Raw genomic sequence first — 20,940 nt, 5'->3', positions numbered from 1 at the left:
ACAACTGGTCTACTCTCTCGGCAATGGTGTTTCTGCTCAGACTCACATTTAAAAAGAGTTGCCTTTTTTCTGGGCAAACTTCGTCACAAACTTTAATCATGCAGTTTTTGATGAAATCCCCCTCCGTAAATGGCCGGGCTGATTTAGCGATCTCTTCTGCCAAAATAAAACTGGCCTTGACAGCAGCCTGGCCTTGTGATTTGGCTTTTTTGAACAGAGCCTGTCGAGATTTGAGGCCTCGTTTTAATTCCTCTGCCTTTTGTAGCCTTTGTTCCATGTCCATATTCTTGTTTTTGTCCGCGTGTTTCGTTTCATAATGTCGTCTCAGATTATACTCTTTTAGTACCGCCACACTTTCTCCACACAGAAGACACACAGGTTTTCCAGCTACCTCCGTGAACATATACTCCGACTCCCACCTTGTTTGAAACCCCCGGTTCTCAGTGTCCACCTTCCGTTTTGCCATTTTTGATGGGTATCTGAAAGTTAATTTTACTGTGATGCTGACGACTGCTGTGCCAATAAATATTGAAATGAAGCAGCCTACTGCTCGGTGCGTCACCGTTGCATTGTGGGAAATGTAGTATTGGTGCGTGTAAAAGATCTGCGGGCTGCCGGCTTGCTGCGGTCTGCGGGCCGGTTCTAATAATAAATCAAGATCATCCCAGGGGCCGTAAAAAACCTTCTCGCGGGCCGGATGTGGCCCGCGGGCCTTGACTCTGACATATGTGTTGTAAAGGGTTTAAACACGGTTTCCCATGCTTGTTCAGTGAACCATAAACAATTAATGAACATGCACCTGTGGAACGGTCGTTAAGACACTAACAGCTTACAGACGGTAGGCAATTAAGGTCATAGTTATGAAAACTTAGGACACTAAAGAGGCCTTTCTACTGACTGAAAAACACCAAAAGAAAGTTGCCCAGGGACACTGCTCATCTGGGTGAACATGTCTTAGGCATGCTGCAAGGAGGCATGAGGACTGCAGCTGTGGCCAGCGCCAGAAATTGCAATGTCCGTACTGTGAAAAGCCTAAGACAGCGCTACAGGGAGACAGGACGGACAGCTGATCGTCCTCACAGTGGCAGACCAAATGTAACAACACCTGCACAGGATCGGTACATCTGAACATCACACCTGCGGGACAGGTACAGGACGGCAACAACAACTGCTCGAGTTACACCAGGAACGCACAATCCCTCCATCAGTGCTCAGACTGTCCGCAATAGGCTGAGAGAGGCTGGACTGAGGGCTTGTAGGCCTGTTGTAAGGCAGGTCCTCACCAGACATCACCGGCAACAACGTGCCTATAGGCACAAACCCACCATCGCTGGACCAGACAGGACTGTCAAAAGTGCTCTTCACTGATGAGTCGCGGTTTTGTGTCACCAGGGGTCACCAGGGTCAGATTCACGTTTATCGTCGAAGGAATGGGCGTTACACAGAGGCCTGTACTCTGGAGAGGGACCAATTTGGAGGTGGAGGGTCCGTCATGTTCTGGGGCAGTTTGTCACAGCATCATCGGACTGAGCTTGTTGTCATTGCAGGCAATCTCAACGCTGTGCGTTACAGGGAAGACATCCTCCTCCCTCATGTGGTAACCTTCCTGCAGACTTATCCTGACATGACCCTCCAGCATGACAATGCCACCAGCCATACTGCTCGTTCTGTGCGTGATTTCCTGCAAGACAGGAATGTCAGTGTTCTGCCATGGGCAAGAGCCCGGATCTCAATCCCATTTAGCACGTCTGGGACCTGTTGGATCGGAGGGTGAGGGCTAGGGCCATTCCCCTCAGAAATGTCTGGGAACTTGCAGGTGCCTTGGTGGAAGAGTAGGGTAATACCCCACAGCAAAAATCTGGTGCTGTCCATGAGGAGGGGATGCACTGCAGTACTTAATGCAGCTGGTGGCCACACCAGATACTGACTGTTACTTTTGATTTTGAACCCCCCCCCTTTGTTCAGGGACACATTATTCCATTTCTGTTAGTCACATGTCTATGGAACGTATTCAGTTTGTCTGTTGTTGAATCTTATGTTCATACAAATATTTACACATGTTAAGTTTGCTCAAAATAAACGCAGTTGACAATGAGGACGTTTCTTTTTTTGCTGAGTTTATTAGGGATGCATTTTAGGGATGACATTTTTGACCGATTTTAATTTTCCTTTCCTTGCCAAAAAAACCAATACCAATATTATTATTTTTTTGCGTCCTTTTAAGCATTCTAGTACAGTTAAATAGTTGAAACACGCTGACCAAAAAGTGATTTTGTTGTCATTTACGAATGTCCCCATTACCAATAACACATAATCAAAACCTATTTCTTTCACTTACTTGCTGTGCTGTTTCGTTGTTCATTTGTTCTGTCTCAACCAGGATTTCACCATACATGTCAAGCAGTGAAGTTTCAGGTCTGCCTCTCTTTTGCCTCTCCTCCTCGGTGCGCAGTCACTGTGTCCGTTTCCATCTTGTCCAACAGTGTCTGTAACATTTCACGTAAACCCTGTTTCTTGTCTGCATCGAAGTAGCGGTCGTTGTACCTAGCATCGAGCATGGTGGCGACACAGTAGAGGCTCAGAGAGAATGCTACCGTATCGCTTGTTCACAACCTCTAGTAGAATACTTCTCCAAGTTAACCCGACGGTCTGTGTCTGCATTTTTGTTGAGCAGGCATTTCAATGCCATGACAGGGTATCACGTCTGCTGCAAACGCAGTTGAGCTTATTTCTCCAGTCAGTTGTTTGAATGGAGCTAGGAGTGTTCATGTTTCAAACATGTTCTCAAATGGCGTTGAAATGGCAGCAGCAGTATGAGAACCAGCACATTAAGGAGCATGCAATACGGCTTTCCTCAGTACGAAATCCTTGTCGGCCTACTGTGCCGTCAGACTTGGCATGCTCATGGGGCTTACATCGCTGGTCCAAATGTCAGTCGTGAAGCTAATAGCAGTGACACCCATAGCAAGTAGCTCATGGGTGTGAGTTTCAACAATACTGTGTAACTCTGGTAGGGCAATATCTGAAAAATAGCGCCTACTTGGTAATGTGTACCGGTGCTCGACCAGTCGGCGAAAGCCAACATCACCCACGACAGAGAACGGTTGATTGTCAAGGGCAATGAATACCATTATCTTGGCATGAATGGATTTTGCCTTTGAGTTGTCTCGCTGAAATTTTCTTACTCTTTCAAATGATTGCTTGACTTGTTGACTGCTTGATCCACACAGCAGACATTGTGGGCTAGGTTAGGAATGCTGTGTAGCAACACGCCATCTACCTACGTTTTATATAGGTATGCACATCAGCTTTGACATTGGTTTGCACATCAGCGTTAAACTAGACATCGGGCCAATGTTGGCATTTTTAGCTAATATCGTTTGATTCCGATATGCTTTCCAATCTATCGGGCATCCCTAGTGTGTGTTATATATTTGTGTCTGTATTTTACACACCAACATATGGAAAGCCTTTGGGCTATTTTCTGACCAATTTCTTGTAATTCGTAATGTTTAGAGATCCAACTGGTGATTGTGTTCAGTTTCATCTGTTCATTTTCAACGCCATATATTCATGTGCTCGGATGACAGGCACTGACAGCTCCATCATTGAAGGCATTGAAACAGAGAGCATGGGTTGGCGGCCTAGATACTGCATATTACCTGTAATGCTGCCTCGTGTAGATACATTCTATTGTGGTGGGGCAAGGTCCAAATGTTATATTACAAAGATGCCTCTGCTGTTATTGGTTGGCATTATGAGGTACAGTGCCTTCAGAAAGTATTCACACCCCTTGACTTTTTCCACATTTTGTTGCTTTACAGCCTGAATTGAAAATTTATAAAATTGAGATTTGTTTTGTCATTGGCCTACACACAATACCCCATAATGTCAAAGTGGAATATTTTTGTTTGTTTGTATTTTACCCTCAATTTCGATCTTGTCTCATCGCTGGAATTCCCGAACAGATTCAGGAGAGGCGAAGGTCGAATATTGCGTCCTCCGAAACATGACTTGCCAAACCGCTACTTAACACCCGCCCACGTAACCCGGAAGCCAGCCGCACCAATGTGTTGGAGGAAACAGCCTGCAGGCAAAAATTTCTAGACGTGTTTTCACTTTGTCATTATGGGGTATTGCATGTAGATGGGTGAGAAATCATTTTAATCCATGTTGAATTCAGAATGTGGAATAAGTCAAGGGGTGTGAATAATTTCTGAAGGCACTGTACCTCATAATACCGTGCCAACCAATAACAGAGCAGGCATCTTTGTAATGTAAAGATTGGACCTTGCCCCACCACAATTGCAATTTTATATATACGAGGCAGCATTACAGGTAATATGCAGTATCTAGGTCGCCAACCCACGCACTCTGTTTCAATGCTTTCAATGATGGAGCGGTCACCGGAACACATGAATATATGGCGTTGGAAATGAAGCGATGATAATATACACTATAAAATAGACCATACACTATAATAGTGGAGGTCCCCATGCACTTACCTCAAATTAATAGTTTTCCTAAATTCGCTGTATTGATATTCCTCTCCGTTACTTTGTTTTGTATGGTCATTGGCAGCGTATACATAATCCCAATTTTAGCTTCAAGACGCCGGCAATTTGTAAAAACAAAAAGTAGTTTGGGCTATGTCTGCCCACCCCCTTTGAATTGGGGCGACAGGTGCCCACAATGTGTTCACACTTGTCTGAGCATCACTGAGCGCAATTTGGATCAATAACCTGCCACCAGCACAAAACCGGACTAGCACTCTCTTCTGATGCCATTCAGATCGCCAATGCTAGGAGGAAGGGTTCACACTCGGTGAAAAGGCACGGCATCGCCATAGTAAGTATCTATTTTCTTCCAGAAGTGACCCATTTTAGTTAAAGCTGCAATATGAAACTTTTTGGGCAAGCTGACCAGATCTACATAGAAATACAGTTATAGATCTGTCATCATTGAATGCAAGTCTATGAAGCTGTAGATCTGTTCAATGTGCGCTATTTCTATGCGTTGTGTTGTTTTTGTGTCTTACTTTTTTGTTTTGTGAACCAGCTGAAAATACAATATTTTGGGTTATGGAAAATATATTTCACAACGATTTAGATGTTACAATGATTCTCCACACTACATTTGCATGTTTTGTCACGTAAAGTCAAATTGGGCGAACTTCTGCATTGTCATCATTAATGCCAATTGGCGCGAGAGAGAATATCTAGTTAAGATAATGTTGAAGTTAGTGAATTTGCAAAAGTATCAATCGGGCTATTTTAAATTTATCAGGGTTTATAGTTTTTACTGTAAACCAAGGTTGAGATATTTGGAGACTTTCGAATTCTGCGCGCAAATCAGCCATTTCTGTGCGTCCTATTAAGAAAGAGAGACCTGCAATTTCGAAAACCTGTATTCTGCTTCCCATACCGATGTCACATTCAAGTTTGAGTTGAACAACCGGTGCTGTGTTTAAAATGAGCCCCCTTGCTCTCACAGCACATACTTTAATTAGGCTACATCCGACCCGTGACACCATAAATGGGAGAGACTTTCACAATGGAGCCATTGCTTGACACCAGACGACTCCATCCCTGACCAAGCCTTTGACACTACGGTTGCAAACTTGGTCTGTTATTTTGGGGCACAACGTCGATTCATTGTCTGTGTGCTTTACTTTGAAAGACATTAAACTGCAAGTGGTTTAGCAGAATGAGAAACCACAGATGGAACCTTCTGACGCTATCAAAGAGGATCGTCTCTAACTATCTCTTTTTAAATTGTATGTTTTGTGGGTTGGATTTATTTTTTATTGAGATAGGAAAATTAGGAGACCGAGTGAGTCCGAGGGGCAGTGGGTTGTATTTGAACTCTGGTAGCCTAGGCTGTACATGACAGGGTCCACAGCATTAACTGTTGGTCCACACAAGCCACATGCTGTAGCCTACCTATCCCAATACGGAGTTCACATCGCTCAGCCCAGCCTCACATTCAATTCGCGCATATATGTACAAAATGTATTTCAGCAGATTTCGTGCGTTTTTGTGCATTTTTGGGGTGGTTCAATTCGTTTGAAAATACACGAATTTCTGTGCTACTTAATTCGTGCGAAAAGACACGAATTTAACCAGTAGGCGATACACAAGCCGTTGCAACAACCATAGACGCGATCGCCTGTATTTATTTATTTTACGTTATGAATATATAGATATTTTGTCTTTTTTTAACCATAAGAGGTTATATATATATTGTCTTTATTTAATCCCTATTAAACTTTGTTTATGCCTATATGTACTGTTTTCGATTTTTCTGAACAGACTTTTCAGGATAGAATGAATGTAAGCAATGCATGATGGTTAATGGTGTTTTATTCGGTTGTAGTTCCATGTATTTCTTAAAAAATAAACGTGTAAACCATTTTTATTGAACAGAATGTAACTGAAATACAAGGCAGCCTTGCCATTGTCATCAATAACAAAACATTTTTTTTTCGTATAACATTTGGGGAAACGTATGCGGTCATTGTAGTCTTACATTTTGTTGGCCAACCAAAATTACCAAAACGTTAACCCGTAATAGGCTAGGGTGGCTGAGTGTAAATACATGGCTCTGAGTGTAGCACCTTTTCACTAGAACGTTCTTGTGTTCAAATTACCGTCAGTGCGAAATAGCTAGAAAGCTTTCGTTTTCCACTGGCTGCACCTACGGTTACGATAACGATAAATCAAGTGCAATACCTGCGTCGACCTGTGTCGAGCAGCAAAACACCGGAAAGCTTCTAGCCTACCGGAAAGTTACAAGAAGAACAAGAATAGTTAAATCATCCGGTCATGTGACACTCTGGATGCCCCCTAAAAGCAATTTCAACCGTTTTGAAAAATGACGCCTGGTAACCCAAAAAAAATACCAGGTGCATGAAAAGTTTGGACTTAGAATATTTTTGAAACCTCCATAAATCACTCAGGCCATTGACTCGAGAAGAAAAAACATAAAATATTCAGAAGAAAAAACAGAATATTTTTTAAAACCTCCATAAATCACTCAGGCCAGCACCCATTGATTGGGGCGGTAGTATAGCGCTCCCAGAGCGGGTATGGAAGTCTGGATCCCCCTAAAAGCATTTAAGGCTCTGTGTGTCTTTAGCACCATACTTTTTCACTCCATTCTGCTGTGTGTGTGTGTGTGTGGTGTGTGTGTGTGTGAGAGAGCTTTCTTTGACATCTGTTTAGCGAAATTACTGATTTACAGTTCATGAGGGTTGACGATTCACAACTTTAAAGTTTTGGAAAGATCTGACTTTTTTAAACCTTCGAAACAGCACCTATGACCCATTTTAAGGCACTTCCGGTTGGCACAGGAAGCTATAAGTAAATACATATCCTGATCGGGGTATGTTACAGAATCCTGAGTTTTAGTCTATACGTTAAGAACTGACTGATTTACACAGGGTTGAATGCACATATATCACAAACTGCTGGTTGGGTATGGCAAAACACTTTTAGGGTGATTTATCACTTCCGGTTGCTCAGGAGCTTAGAATCAAAACACAGTAGACCTCATAGTGGCTTGATGGATTGTTATTGAAGACAGGTTCATAAGACATTCATAACCCACATAGGCTTCAGGTTGAATTTAGGGGTGCAGGCAATGTGTTCCTATGGGTGAGATGTCATTGTAAACTGTTTGATGTAAACACCTTCTTTTAACTGTTAAGGTTAATGCACACCGGTCAATGTTAGGCTTGCACAGAGACCTTAGGAACGTTCCTGACGTCAAATTGTGCTTCTAAACCTTAACAGTTCTCTCTCTGTCTCCCAAAGCAAAAGACTTGAAATGTAGAGGGTCATCTTCTTGTCACTGTCGCTGCACTCAGACGAGCAAGCTACGGTCAAGCGGGGCACTCGATGAACTCGGCACGGCTATGGTGATGTCATTTTTAGTGGTGATTTCAGAATGCTATATTTGGTGGTTTTCACTGTTGAAACATATTGCAAATGCACAAAAGTCAACTAGCAAGTCAGTGTCCATCAGCCAATTAGATATTTTCAGACACCAAACTGTACCATCTGACTCCAAACTCACTTTTCCAACTCGTTTAGAAGCCAACTATCACATATTTCAGAGCAGGCCAAAATTCACAGCACCTCTCATTTAAACCATAATAAAAAAATAATACGTAGTTAAGTTCTAGCTGCGGGTCCAGTTTTCACTTATGTTTAGCCCTATGTGAGGACCTCGAATCCCAAGTTTTGGCTCGATAGGTCATTCGGTGCCCGAGCAAAACCTTAATTGGTGCTGAAATTCCACTTTTTTCCATGCCTTGCTACGGGGTCCTTGAATGAGCTATCGGACAGAAATGTCGGGGTCCGTCTCATGGCCGAGCCGTTTCAATGCACCTAGTCTTGCAACTCTGGGACTTTTCTAAATGTCACCATTTTGTAATGCTCAAAATGAATTGAAGTCAATGCAAATGCACCGAGGCTTTTTATCGTCGAGAACCTTCTAGAGCCACATAACTCACCGTGGCTTAATCGACCTGAGCTCTAGAACAGTTTGTAAAGTTTCAGAACTCTAGGTCTGACGGTTCTTTAAAAGTTCAAACAAAAGTAACTATTGCAGGCACTGTCTGCCTCTAAGCCCCTCAGTGTGTCACTCCATCCTTTCTGTGTGGGTGTGTAAATTTTCCTTGAAATCTGATGGATGAATGACTGATTTACAGTTCATGAGGGTTGCCTATTCACATATATTAAGTTTGGAAAGATTTGACTTTTTAACCCTTCGAAACAGCCCTTTTGACACCAATTATGGCACTTCCGGTTGGCACAGGAAGCTGGAAGTAAACACATTCCTCATTGGAGTGGGCTTTACAGAATCCTGAGTTTTAAGTCTATCGTTAAGAACTCACTGATTTACATAGGGTTGAATGCACTATTTCTCTCAAACTGCAGGTTGGGTATGGCAAACACTTTAGGTGATTTAACCACTCCGTTGCTCCAGGAAGCTTAGAATCGACACAGGTAGACCTCATAGTGGCCTGATGGATTGTCATCGAAGACAGTTCATAAGGCATTATTAACCCACATAGGCTTCAGGTTGAATTTAGGAGCAGGCATGTCTCCATTGGGGAGACATGTCATTGTTAACTGTTGATGTAAACACCTTCTTTAACTATTAAGGGTTAATGCCACACGGTCAATGTTAGCTGCACAGATCGGGAGGACCTTAGGAACGTTCCTGAGGTCAAATTGTGCTTAACCTTAACGGTTCTCTCTCTGTCTCCCAAAAGCAAAAATATGAAATTGAGGTCAAAGGGTCATTTGGGTCCTTCTTCTGTCCCTGTCGCTGCACTCAGACCGAGCTAGCTACGGTCAAGCGGGGCATCTCGTTGAACTCGGCACGGCCTGGAGATAATGGCAATGCCATTGCAGGCTTTGTTGTCTTTAAGCACCGTACTTTTTCACTCCATCCTTTATCCCCTTTTCTTCGTGGTATCCAATCGCTATAATTACTATCTTGTCTCATCGCTACAACTCCCGTATGGGCTCAGGAGAGACGAGGTCGAAAGCCACGCGTCCTCCGAAGCACAACCCAACCAAGCCGCACTGCTTCTTAACACAGCGCGCCTCCAACCCCGAAGCCACCCCACAATGTGTCGGAGGAAACACCGCGCACATGGCCCCCTGGCTAGCGCGCACTGCGCCAGACCACTGCGCCACCCGGGAGGCAGATCTGACCTTTTAACCCTTCGAAACTGACCCTATGGCACCATTGAAGGTACTTCCGGTTGACATAGGAAGCTGAAAGTGAACACATATCCTCCTTGGGTAGGCTCTTATATAATGTTGAGGTTTAAGTCTTTATGTTAAGAAACGACTTATTCACAGGTTAAAGATGTGTGTTATTATTCACTTAAAATTCACATAAAATCACAGAATTCTGGCAGAGCTTCGAGACCCACTTAAAAAATGTTCGTCTGAACACACTGCAACTGGATCTGTAACTTTTTTTTTTTTTAACTCCTTTTTGTGAACATGACCAATTTGTCAATGTACGATTTCTCTTAAATTACGATAGATAAATGGCTGGTTCTTTTTTTCCTGACACCGTATGCTTATGTACTTTGACGTGAAGCGGTCAAATTAGCACCCTACTTTGCGTTTTTGACCTTTAATCCCAGAAAAATGGCCATAACTCAAAAAGCGTTGAGGCCTCGACGCCATCTTGTTCGGGGCCAACTGTCCATTACGTCTTCGAAATATTTTCCGTTTAGGAGAAAAGGCCACATGCATTTGCAATGTGCTTGTGCATTTGCAATATTATTTATTTTCCCTTTGGTGGGAATTTCCGAGACTGCGGAAAAATGACCAAAATTTGTTATTTTTATAAAACGGAAACCGAACGTCCGAGAGATTTAGTTTGATGACTTCCTGAAAGATCTCTCCCCCGCGCACGGCCCGACGCGTCCACGAATTTTAGAAACGTTGCAGGATGTCTAGTAAGGGACCTTACATTTGCAATGTGGCGTTTCTCACTAACCATATGGCGAGTGCTAAAATGTTCCCTTAAGTTATGGAAAGGCCTTGGAAAGGCCATAAGTGTAAGCCAACATAATTCATTATTTTACATTCACATGTAATACATGCATTATGAAGAAAATDGTGTAATTTAGGCTCCACGAAATCTGAAATGGGTTATGAAGAAAATCGTGTATGGTTGCCTACATGACAAAAAGGCGTTCTGATTACAAGTGCACCAGTATCCAAAGTATTAAGCGAAATCAAGCACAGAAAACAGAATTGGCATTAATAAAACAATATTTCCCACGAATTAAGTCGCACTTAAATGTGCGTCTTTTCTCAAAAATTCTGTTCAGCAAGTCTAAAACAGTACATATAGGCATACAACGACACATTTTAAAACATGGTTAAACAAAGACAACATTTCTGTATATTCATGACGTTGAATTAGCCATTGAGAAGAACAAAAATGAAATACAAATTATCGTGTCTACATGGTTGTTGCAACGGCTTGTGTGTCGCCTACTGGTTAAATTCGTGTCTTTTCGCACGAATTAAGTAGCACAGAAATTCGTGTATTTTCAAACGAATTGAACCACCCCAAAAAATGCACAAAAACGCACGAAATCTGCTGAAATACAACCACCCCAAAAATGCACAAAAACGCACGAAATCTGCTGAAATACATTTTGTACATATATGCGCGAATTGAATGTGAGACTGTGTTGCGCTATATGGTCCGAGAAATGAAGATGCTCTGATTCTTAGGGCCTGTTCCATAGAGGCAAATTGTTATGGTGGCATACAGACTCCTCCTCAGTCTCATTGTGCTGCACATTGTGGGATTATATTTCACAATTGCCTTTTGGATGATCTTTTGAAAGGTTAGGAGACTCAATGTAATTTCAGTTTGAGTTTTGAGCGTTCCCCAGTTTGCTCAGAGCTGTCAGAGCTTGGGTATATAGAGGATAGAGGATTTCAGTTAGTCGGTATATTTTTAATTTTTAAACCCATTAAATACAATTGACACCGGGCCAATTGTCCGGGAAAAGGAAAGGAATCCATTGCGAAATAAGGCTTTTTAGCCTATTAATTGATGGAAAAATTGTTTAAGGAATTACATTTGACCGGTCATGCTTATCGGTGTATATGGGTTAATTTGCATAATGTTGTGTAATTAAATTGCCGCGTGTGTGTATATACTCGTTAAGGATCACAGATACAGAGCCTCGGAGGGAAAATCTGTTAGACAGCGCTTTTATAAGCCAAATCATCGTGCAACAATTCTAAATGCAATCGTGTGTTAAATATTTTTTGGGGGGCCACTGTTAGCTATTTTTTTCTTTTTTTTTTCTTTACTGGCTAGTTTAAGTGCGCTTCCCATTCACAATTCAAATGCATAGGCAACGTAAGGCAGGTTTCATCAGTGCACCACACACCACTTTGCAATAAGCTGGAGGCTGTATGCATTTTGAAAACCTATAGCTCCTTCATTGTTTGAAACCAGAACATTTTACTACATATTGTGAGGAATGTAGCCTAGGCAAAATCTGACCATATCCGTGAAGGAAATTATTTTGTAAGGACTTCCTTCCATATGCCATTGAAACCAGTTGCCTATTTCTCTCATGTTCTATTGGTTTTCAACTTTCTTTTATTGTCCGATAGCCAACTGCACTGTGTGCATTGTTGCGCTAATAATGTTAAGAAATGAATAGTTTATCAACATATTTCAGCTAAACGTTCTTATCGGTTGCATCGGATTCATTGCTTTAAAAAAAACGAATGATGTAGCCTAGGCCAACTGTTTGTATGAATTTGGGATCTATCATCCAACGACTGTTCCAGAGTCTGATCTCTTTCTCAACAAGCTGACCATTAGTAGAAAAAAGTTGACCTATTCTATGGGGGATATTAGATTGACATAGGCGACGCGTCCATAAGGCTAGGGGAAGCTAAGTAAATTGAATTGCCAAAATGATATAGCCTAATTTCGGCTACTCTTGTCTATACAGAAGTAAATAAAATAATAAAAAGGCTTCTAAAGCATGATTTGGCCACAGAGGATCATTTAGCTTCCCCTAGCGAGGGGGAAGAAGAGTGGGTTGTTTTAAATGGCATTGCCTACTGTTGGAAGGAAATGCAGCATGCCCTGCAAATACCAAATAGATGATTGTTGAGTTACGACTGTCAGTGATTAGTGGAGGCCCAGCCAGGCACGTCACAATATCAACAAAAAAAATGCAATCGTGGGAAAACAGTTTGCAAAGCAAATGGCTATTGCTGTAAAGAGAAGACGATGAAAAGACTCCTCTGTCTTTTAGTTATCAAAATGATCAACTTAATGGAACGAACAACAGTAGGTACATCTTATTGTCACCAGCGGAGAGCATCGGCCATATCCCCGGTGAGTGCGCGTTGGGCATATTCATTATTTATCATTGTTGTGACACTTCAGTTTTGTTTTTCCTGCTCCAGTTTAGATGGCCGTCATCTTCTATTGGTGTCTCCCCTTCTCTTAGGCCCGTTACATGGTCACGGTCATTTTCATTGATCGGTTTGTCATTGTCAACAGAGTAGGCCACCCTCTAATTTGTCGTATTAAAAAAAAAAAGTCTGATCATGTCCCCTTTCCTATAAAGGAGTAGAATTGCATGACATTTCTTTCCTGTGCAAAGAAAGAAGAAACGTATCTGATATAGCCTATATCCCAGGCCTCTACGCTATTGTAATGAAACAGCCGGGAGCAGGTCTCGAACCCTCGACCTTCTAGCCCGAGGTCCGGCGCGCTATCGAATGTGTTTCCCCAAACTTGAAACTCACGCTCCACCTATGCATAGGCTAGCAATGTAGCTGTTTGTTACTGGTCTTGATGGCTGAGGAAAAGTCAATGTGGACAGTAATTCTAACATCTTCAAAGTGCGTGGTAAAGACATGTCATTTCAATCCTCGATTTGCATGTTCTGTTAAGATAAATTATCAGAATCCAAATGTGATTTTCAGTCCTTCTGAGCACTGCGGGGTGGAGTTGCGCACGCAATGCATATGTGTCGGGTGAATTTCTCAAATCTCCGGTAAATTAAACAACATTTTCCTAACAGAAACCCTGATAAGATCTTAAACTACTTTGTTGCTGGTGTCATTAGCATTTAAAATGGGCCTAATCTGTGAGGAGGGGGGGAAACTAGTTCAACACAGTAGTTGTAGGCACAGAACTCTGTGCGGACACAAGTAGCAAAACTATTACCCCTCCATGAAGTGTTTTGTTTGTGTTTGAACAGTCACTGTGTCTTATGAAACACTTGGTCATAGACAAATAGAAAGTGTTGTGACTGAAAAGGAGAAACCACAAACTAAGGGGTTGTTTTCACAGCATCGCGGTAAACATCCCAGCAGTGTGTCAATGTTGCCACAATGTTACAACGATGCTCTTTGTGTGTGTATTTAAATGTAGACTGAAGCGTTTGGCGTTATCTTATGGTTTCTCATTCAACAGTAAACAGGTTTCCATCCAACCATTTCATGCAGGTGAATGACCTGATGCATAAAACAACTATTCAGAGTTTATAGGCAGATGTAATAACCACAATACGTGAAATAAGTTATGTGCACGGTGATGTGCTTCATGCAAATGTCCAATAAATATTGAGGGTAGGCTGTCATTTGAATGATGCTGGTGACATAAGGATCGGTGCTTGACTATCATTTAATAATTTATTTTTTTATTATCCATAACCTCATCAAATAACATTTCCTGTCCACTTTATCAGTGAACTGTTGTCTAGCGCATGCGCCAAAAACAGATCCGGCAAGTATGCTATTTATCGCAACAGTTTTTGTGACAACCATTCTGTAGAGTTGAAAATGCAATAGAAGCGCTGTCATGATGCAAACCATTTTATCCGCTTAAAACGTAAATTGGATGGAAACACCTGTGGTGTGAAAATTGAGATTTTTTTAAATGCAGATTTGACAATATTTGCATAAACCTAGCTACTGAAACCAATGAATTTAAACTAATCAGGGGTCACGTTAGAGTTCAGAAATCTGCATTTTCAAAAAGCAGACCTGCATTTTCAAAAAGCAGACCTGCATTTTGTATTGAAAGTCTACAATTGTTTTTGCTTCAATAGAGTGATCAGGGGCGTACAACTATAGTCTTCCTTCACAGAAGATGCATTAGTGCAACACATTCGGCAGAAAATATCTACATTTTCATCAGATGACAACAAAGTGCAACGCTATTTGGCTGGCTAGCCACACAAGTAAATGGAGCTTACAATGAAATAGCAAGGTATTTTTTGCCCAAAACGATGCATGGCCATTATATTTCTAATGTGTATTATACACTGCTCAAAAAAATAAAGGGAACACTTAAACAACACAATGTAACTCCAAGTCAATCACACTTCTGTGAAATCAAACTGTCCACTTAGGAAGCAACACTGATTGACAATTCACATGCTGTTGTGCAAATGGAATAGACAAAAGGTGGAAATTATAGGCAATTAGCAAGACACCCCCAAAAAAGGAGTGATTCTGCAGTGGTGACACAGACAACTTCTCAGTTCCTATGCTTCCTGGCTGATGTTTTGGTCACTTTTGAATGCTGGCGGTGCTCTCACTCTAGTGGTAGCATGAGACGGAGTCTACAACCCACACAAGTGGCTCAGGTAGTGCAGTTCATCCAGGATGCACATCAATGCGAGCTGTGGCAAAAAGGTTTGCTGTGTCTGTCAGCGTAGTGTCCAGAGCATGGAGGCGCTACAGGAGACAGCCAGTACATCAGGAACGTGGAGGAGGCCGTAGGAGGGCAACAACCCAGCAGCAGGACGCTACCTCCGCCTTTGTGCAAGAAGGTGCACTGCAGAGTCCTGCAAAATGAACCTCCAGCAGGCCACAAATGTGCATGTGTCTGCTCAAACGGTCAGAAACAGACTCCATGAGGGTGTATGAGGGCCGAGTCCACAGGTGGGGGTTGTGCTTACAGCCAGCACCGCAGGACGTTTGGCATTTGCCAGAGAACACAATATTTGGCAAATTCGCCACTGGCGCCTGTGCTCTTCACAAATGAAAGCAGGTTTCACACTGAGCACATGAGACATGTGACAAGACGTGACAGAGTCTGAGACCGTGGAGAACGTTCTGCTGCTGCAACATCCTCCAGCATGACCGTTTGGCGTGGGTCAGTCATGGTGTGGGTGGCATTTCTTTGTGGGCCGCACAGCCCTCCATGTGCTCGCCAGAGGTAGCCTGACTGCCATTAGGTACCGAGATGAGATCCTCAGACCCCTTGTGAGACCATATGCTGACACATGCACATTTGTGGCCTGCTGGAGGTCATTTTGCAGGGCTCTGGCATGCACCTCCTTGCACAAAGGCGGAGGTAGCGGTCCTGCTGCTGGGTTGTTGCCCTCCTACGGCCTCCTCCACGTCTCCTGATGTACTGGCCTGTCTCCTGGTAGCGCCTCCATGCTCTGGACACTACGCTGACAGACACAGCAAACCTTTTTGCCACAGCTCGCATTGATGTGCCATCCTGGATGAACTGCACTACCTGAGCCACTTGTGTGGGTTGTAGACTCCGTCTCATGCTACCACTAGAGTGAGAGCACCGCCAGCATTCAAAAGTGACCAAAACATCAGCCAGGAAGCATAGGAACTGAGAAGTTGTCTGTTTCACCACCTGCAGAATCACTCCTTTTTTGGGTGTCTTGCTTGCTAATTGCCTATAATTTCCACCTTTTGTCTATTCCATTTGCACAACAGCATGTGAAATTTATTGTCAATCAGTGTTGCTTCCTAAGTGGACAGTTTGATTTCATAGAAGTGTGATTGACTTGGAGTTACATTGTGTTGTTTAAGTGTTCCCTTTATTTTTTTGAGCAGTGTAGAAAGAATGTAGCCAGCTACATTTCCAAATGTTTTGTTTAAAGTTAATCTTGCGTTTTACCAGAGACAAGTAGCTACACGTCAGAGGCTGTCTGCTAATAGAATTCCCGTTCGACATCCCAGTGGAGGAGAGCAACCGAAGCACAACATTAGTTTGATGCTGAGCAGAAATGACAATACGAATCATTTTTAGATCTGCATTTACCAAACGCAGCAAGATATTTCTTAATGCTTTAAGGTGACCCCTGTTCATTGTAAGTCTGTCACCAAACAAAATAATGACATTTCCCAAGAAACCACATGTTAATACAATGTTTAGTTACATAAAGATGAGGGTATATTTTTACCCTGCAGGACCCCATTCACCGTTGACAGAGGGTTGAGATTGAGAAAGGTGCTTGGTTTTGGTTGGCCCAACTGACATGCTGGGCAGGAAAGGACAGCAGTGCCCAATTTGACCAAGAGGACCTGCGTCACAGCTAGAGGTTGACCGATACCGATTAATTTACTCTTTAAAAAATATATATATATCTATTTATACAGTTCAATTCGGAAGTTTACATACACTTAGGTTGGAGTCATTAAAACTCGTTTTCCAACCACTCCACAAATTTTTTGTTAACAAACTATATTTTTGGCAAGTCAGTTAGGACATTACTTTGTGCAGGACACGAGTCATTTTCCCAACAATTGTTTACAGACAGATTATTTCAAATGGACAATGACCCCAAGTATACTTCCAAAGTTGTGGCAAAATGGCTTAAGGACAATAAAGTCAAGGTATTGGAGTGGCCGTAACCAAAGCCCTGACCTCAATCCCAAAGAATTTGTGGGCAGAACTGAAAAAGTGTGTGCGAGCAAGGAGGCCTACAAACCTGACTCAGTTACACCAGCTCTGTCAGGAGGAATGGGCCAAAATTCACCCAATTTAATGTAGGAAGCTTGTGGAAGGCTACCCAAAATGTTTGGCCAAAGTTAAACAATTTAAAGGCAATGCTACCAAATACTAATTGAGTGTATGTGAACTTCTGACCCACTGGGAATGTGATGAAAGAAATAAAAGCTGAAATTAATCATTCTCTCTACTATTATTCTGACATTTCACATTCTTAAAATAAAGTGGTGATCCTAACTGACCTAAAACAGGGCGTTTTTACTTGCATTAAATGTCAGGAATKATGAAAAACTGAGTTTAAATGTATTTGGCTAAGGTTTATGTAAACTTACGACTTCCACTGTATGTATTTGTAATAATGACAATTACAACAATACTGAATGAACAATGAACACTTATTTTAACTTAATATAATACATAAATAAAATCAATTTAGTCTCAAATAAATAATGAAACATGTTCAATGTGGTTTAAATAATGCAAAAACAAAGTGTTGGAGAAGAGAGTAAAAGTGCAATATGTGCCATGTAAAAAAGCTAACGTTTATGTTCCTTGTTAATAACATGAAAACATATATGAAAGCTGGTGGTTCCTTTTTAACACGAGTCTTCAATATTCCCAGTTAAGACGTTTTAGGTTGTAGTTATTACAGGGCTGTTTCTCTCTATACTATTTGTATTTCATATACCTTTGACTATTGGATGTTCTTGTAGGCACTTTAGTATTGCCAGCCTTATCTCAGGAGTTGATAGGCTTGAAGTCATAAACAGCACTGTGCTTCAAGCATTGCTAAGAGCTGCTGGCAAACGCAGTAAAGTGCTGTTTGAATGAATGCTTACGAGCCTGCTGCTGCCTTCCACCACTCAGTCAGACTGCTCTATCAAATCAAGTACTTAATTATAGTATAATAAACACACAAATACGAGGCTTTGGTCATTAATATGGTCAAATCCGGAAACTATAATTTAGAAAACAAAACGTTTATTCTTTCAGTGAAATACGGAACCGTTCCGTATTTTATCGAACGGGTGGCAACCCTAGGTCTAAATATTGCCGTTACATTACAAAACCTTCAATGGTATGTCATAATTATGTAAAATTCTGGCATATTAATTACGGTCTTTTGTTAGGAAGAAATGGTCTTAACACAGTTCACAATGAGCCAGGCGGCCCAAACTGTTGCATATACCCTGACTCTGCTTGCACTGAACGCAAGAGACGTGACACAATTTCCCTAGTTAATATTGCCTGCAACATGAATTTCTTTTAACTACATATGCAGGTTTTCAAAAATGTACTTGTGTATTGATTTTAAAAAAGGCATTGATGTTAATGGTTAGGTACATTTGTGCAACGATTGTGCTTTTTTTCGCGAATGCGCTTTTGTTAACTTCTTATGGGTAGGTGGGACGGTAGCGTCCCACCTGGCCAACATCACGTGAAATTGCAGAGCGTGGAATTCAAACTACAGAATTATAAATATTTCACTTTGATAAAATCACAAGTGTAATACATCAAAATAAAGCTTAACTTCTTGTTAATCCAGCCGCTGTATCAGATTTCAAAAAGGCTTTACGGCGAAAGCAAACCATGCGATTATCTGAGGACAGCGCCCCGCATACAAACACATGAAAAACATATTTCAACCAGGCAGGTGCGACATGAAAGTCAGAAATAGCGATATAATAAATGCCTTACCTTTCATGGTCTTCTTCTGTTGGCACTCAAAGGTCCCAGATACATCACAAATGGTCCTTTTGTTCGATAATGTCCTTCTTTATATCCATAAAAACTCAGTTTAGCTGGCACACTTCAGTCAATAATCCACCCAGTTTCCCTTCGTCAAAACGCATACAAAATTAATCCCAAACGTTACTAATAAACTTTTCCATACAAGTCAAACAATGTTTATAATCAAACCTTAGGTACCCTAATACGTAAATAAACAATACAATTTAAGACGGAGAATCGTTATTGTCTTTACTGGAGATAAATACCAAAGAACTCGCTCTCTCCCACGCGCTTGGAAACACTACAGCCAAAATGGGAGCAACCTAGAAAAACTACAATTTCTGGCTAATTTTTCCAAAAAACTAGCCTGAAACTCTTTCTAAAGACTGTTGACATCTAGTGGAAGCCAGAGGAACTGCAATCTGGGAGGATTTCGCCTTAATAAAAGTAATAAAAGTGACAGCCATTGTGACAGCCAATAAAAGGGATAGCCTTAATAAAACTGACAGCCATTGAAAACAGTGATATGCTGACATTTTTTGGGGTGGATGGTTTGTCCTCGGGGTTTCGCCTGCCATATCAGTTCTGTTATACTCACAGACATAATTGTAATAGTTTTAGAAAGTTTAGAGTGTTTTCCTAGCTTCTGTGTATTCCTAGCATATCCTAGCTTCTGGGCCTGAGTAACAGGCAGTTTACTTTGGGCACGCTTTTCATCCGGATGTGAAAATACTGCCCCCTACCCAAGAGAGGTTAAATCATCACCCGTTTAGCGAAGTTGAAGTTGGCTGTGATTCGATGATAAATTAACAGGCACCGCATTGATGACATGCAACGCAGAACAAGCTAGTAAACCTAGTAATATCATCAACCATGTGTAGTTAACTAGTGATTATGTGAAGATTGAATAATTCTTTTTATATATATTTTTTTATAAGAAGTTTAATGCTAGCTCGCAAAATTTGGCTAAAATCACAAGTCATATGGACTCTTTGTGAAATAATAGGGGTTGACATGATTTTATTTTAATGGCTACACCTTCCTCTGTTCCCTATACATACATCTGTAAGGTCCCTCAGTCAAGTATTACATTTCAAGCACAGAATCCACTACAACGACCAGGGAGCTTTTTGAAAGCCTCGTATTGAAGGGCAGTAATTGGTAGATGGGTAACAAATCACACATTGAATATATCTTTAAGCATGGTCAAGTCAATAATTATGCTGTGGATGATGTACAGTGCATTCGGAAAGTATTCAGACCCCTTGACGTTTTCCACATTTTGTTACGTTACAGCCTTATTCTAAAATGGATAAAATCTTTTTTTCCTCATCAATCTACACACAATAATGACCCCCATAATGACAAAGCAAAAACAGTTTTTTATAAATTTTAGCAAATGTATTAAAAATAAAAAACTGGTATCACATTTACATACAGTACCAGTCAAAAGACACCTACTCCATTCAAGGGTTTTTCTTTATTTGTACTATTTTCTACATTGTAGAATAATATTGAAGATGTCAAAACTATGAAATAACACATGGAATCATGTAGTAACCAAAAAAGTGTTAAACAAATCCCTCTTTGACTAGACAGCTTTGCACACTCTTGGCATTCTCTCAACCAGCTTCAACTGGAATGCTTTTCCAACAGTGTTGGAGTTCCCACATATGCTGAGCACTTGTTGGCTGCTTTGTCTTCACTCTGCGGTCCAACTCATCCCAAATCATTTCAATTGGCTTGAGGCCAGGTCATCTGATGCAGCACTGCATCACTCTCCTTCTTGGTAAAATAGCCCTTACACAGCCTGGAGGGGTGTTGGGTCATTGTCGTATCGTTGCAGAATGCTGTATTCGCAATGCTGGTTAATTGTGCCTTGAATTCTAAATAAATCACTGACAGTGTCAC

General features: G+C 41.5%; 1 protein-coding gene across 4 annotated transcripts in view; it reads left to right on the top strand.

The window, feature by feature from the left end:
* LOC112068360 (MAP/microtubule affinity-regulating kinase 3) overlaps positions 1-20,940 on the top strand; it is a 133,027-nt gene that overhangs the window by 4,476 nt on the left and 107,611 nt on the right. The gene's annotated exons all lie outside the window — the stretch shown is intronic.

This window comes from Salvelinus sp. IW2-2015, unplaced genomic scaffold (genome assembly GCF_002910315.2).
Source record: "Salvelinus sp. IW2-2015 unplaced genomic scaffold, ASM291031v2 Un_scaffold467, whole genome shotgun sequence".
NCBI lineage: Eukaryota > Metazoa > Chordata > Actinopteri > Salmoniformes > Salmonidae > Salvelinus > Salvelinus sp. IW2-2015.
This window is presented reverse-complemented; position numbering and strand designations above follow the sequence as displayed.